General features: G+C 42.8%; 1 non-coding gene across 1 annotated transcript; it reads left to right on the top strand.

The window, feature by feature from the left end:
- Positions 1-1,691: 1,691 nt before the first annotated feature.
- Positions 1,692-1,795, top strand: LOC112731176 (small nucleolar RNA R71). The gene has a single exon (XR_003166966.1). It is a non-coding gene; the product is annotated as a small nucleolar RNA R71 (small nucleolar RNA).
- The last annotated feature ends 632 nt before the right edge of the window (positions 1,796-2,427 follow it).

The following is a 2,427-nucleotide window of genomic DNA, read 5'->3' as shown; positions in this document are numbered from 1 at the left end:
CCTTAGGCTTTTCAGGTTCTGGTTCAGGTTCAGATGCAGGTTTGAAAACATTGAAAATGAGCTGTTCATCATGTATTCTCAAGATTAGCTCTCCTTGTTCTACATCTATGAGCGCTCTAGCAGTGGCTAGAAATGGCCTTCCCAGAATGATAGGGTGTAGGTAGCTTTCCTCCATGTCCAAAATGACAAAGTCTGTGGGGAAGAAATAATTTCCCACTTTCACCAGCACATTTTCAACTACCCCTTCAGCTTGCTTCTGAGTTTTGTCAGCCAGTTGTATGATTACATCAGTGGATCTCACCTCATTCAGTTGTAGCCTCTTCATAAGAGTCAGAGGCATCACATTTATGCTAGCTCCTAGATCACAGAATCCTCTGTCAATTTTTGTTTCCCCTATGATGCAGGGGATATGAAAACTTCCTGGGTCTGTTTTCTTAGAGACTATGTCCTTCTTGATGAGGGCACTGCATTCTTTGTTCATTATTACAATTTGTCCTCCCTTCAAAACTCTTTTTTTGCTCAGCAAATCCTTTAAATACTTGATATGTGTAGGCATCTGCTGGAGAATCTCAAGGAAGGAAATATTGATATGGAGAGACTTAAATGTCTCTAAAAACCTTGAATAGGTTTTCCCTTTTTCACCTCCTCCTAACCTTTGAGGAAATGGTGCTTTTGGTTGGTATGTTTCCAGCATGCCTTTTTGCAGATCCTTGGCTTGCTCAGTTTCACTTTCCTGCTTAGCTTCTTCCACACCTTCCTTCAAGATTTCTGGTTCCTGTTCTGAGGGTCTGATTCCTTCTTCTTCTGAGACTTCCTTCAATATGGTGATGGCCTTGCATTCTTCCCATCTCACTCCCTTTTGTTCCCCTTTAGGATTCTTTTCTGTGTCACTAGGGAACACTGCAGTTGACTTAGGGGCCTGTTGAGATAGCTCTCCTACTTGAGACTCCATCCTCTTGAGTTTTTCACCATGGTTCCTTAAGGTAGATCTCACATCATCCCTAAAGCTTTTCAACTCACTTATGTCCTGACCCATGTTTGCAAGCATTCCTTCTATCCTGTTTAATTGATCTTGAAATTGTTGGTTCGGATTAGGTTGGGTAGGTTGATTATTTTGGCCATGATATGATGGTTGGGAGTAAGTGTTTTGTGTGGCTTGGTATGATCTTTGGTTGGAGTTTTGGTATGTGGAATTGTTGTGTTGGTTATGGTTGTAAGGTTTGTGGTTTTGTGGTTGGGTTTGTTGGTTCCTCCACCCAAAGTTTGGGTGGTTTTTCCATCCTGGGTTGTAAGTGTTGGAATGTGGATCATATGATTGCCTTTGTTGGTTTCCCACATAGTTGGCCTCTTCCCAATCACCTCCTTCAGTGCTTACTTCCTCTTGATCTTGTGTGTGTATTGCAGCCACTTGCTTTGTTTCTAATTTCCTGGTGAGCTCTGCTAGTTGCTTGGCAAACACCTTGTTTTGGGCTAAAATTGTATCAACATGGTTCAGCTCCATGACTCCCTTAGTGTTGTGTCTCTCTGAAGCATAGTAGTACTCATTCTCAGCCACTGTCTCAATCACTTCAATGGCTTCTTCCACAGTCTTTTTCCTGTTCAATGAACCTCCTGATGAATGGTCTACAGCCTTCCTTGATTCATAAGAAAGTCCATCATAGAAAATATGCAATTGCACCCAGTCATGGAACATGTCTGGTGGGCATTTCCTTGTCAAATCCTTGAATCTCTCCCATGCCTCGTAGAGAGTTTCACCATCTTGTTGTCTAAAAGTCTGAACCTCAGATCGAAGCCTATTGACCTTTTGTGGGGGGTAGAAACGTGCCAGAAACTTGCTTTCCACCTCATCCCAGGTTGTTAGGCTCCCCCTTGGGAATGATTCCAGCCACTTAGCTGCCTTGTCCCTAAGTGAAAATGGGAACAAGAGCAGTTTATAGGTATCTTCCTGGACTCCATTGGACTTCACAGTGTCGCAAATTCTCAGGAATTTTGTGAGATGTTGGTTTGGATCTTCATTAGCACTCCCACCAAATGAACAATGATCCTCCACAAGTGATATTAGCTGTGGTTTGAGTTCAAAATTATTGGCTTGAATGGGTGGTTTCTGAATGCTGCTACCACAATTCCCAGAGGTTGGGTTTATGTATGAACCAAGAACTCTCCTCTCAGGAATGGCATTGTTTCCATCAGCCCTCTCATGGTTGTGAACTTCTCTATCCATGTTGAGATCTAAAGCTTCCTCAAAATTGTCCTCAGATTCTCCTTCAGATTCCTCTTCTCTCAGTACTCTCTTCCCTCTTGCTTCCCTTCTAAGTCTATGAAGGGTCCTCTCTGGTTCGGTATATGGAGGAGTTGATGTCTCTCCTCTCCTACCTGTCATACAAGAACACAGCACAGGCACCAAACAAGTGAAATACTCTTGGTTAA

Source organism: Arachis hypogaea, chromosome 12 (genome assembly GCF_003086295.3).
Source record: "Arachis hypogaea cultivar Tifrunner chromosome 12, arahy.Tifrunner.gnm2.J5K5, whole genome shotgun sequence".
NCBI lineage: Eukaryota > Viridiplantae > Streptophyta > Magnoliopsida > Fabales > Fabaceae > Arachis > Arachis hypogaea.
This window is presented reverse-complemented; position numbering and strand designations above follow the sequence as displayed.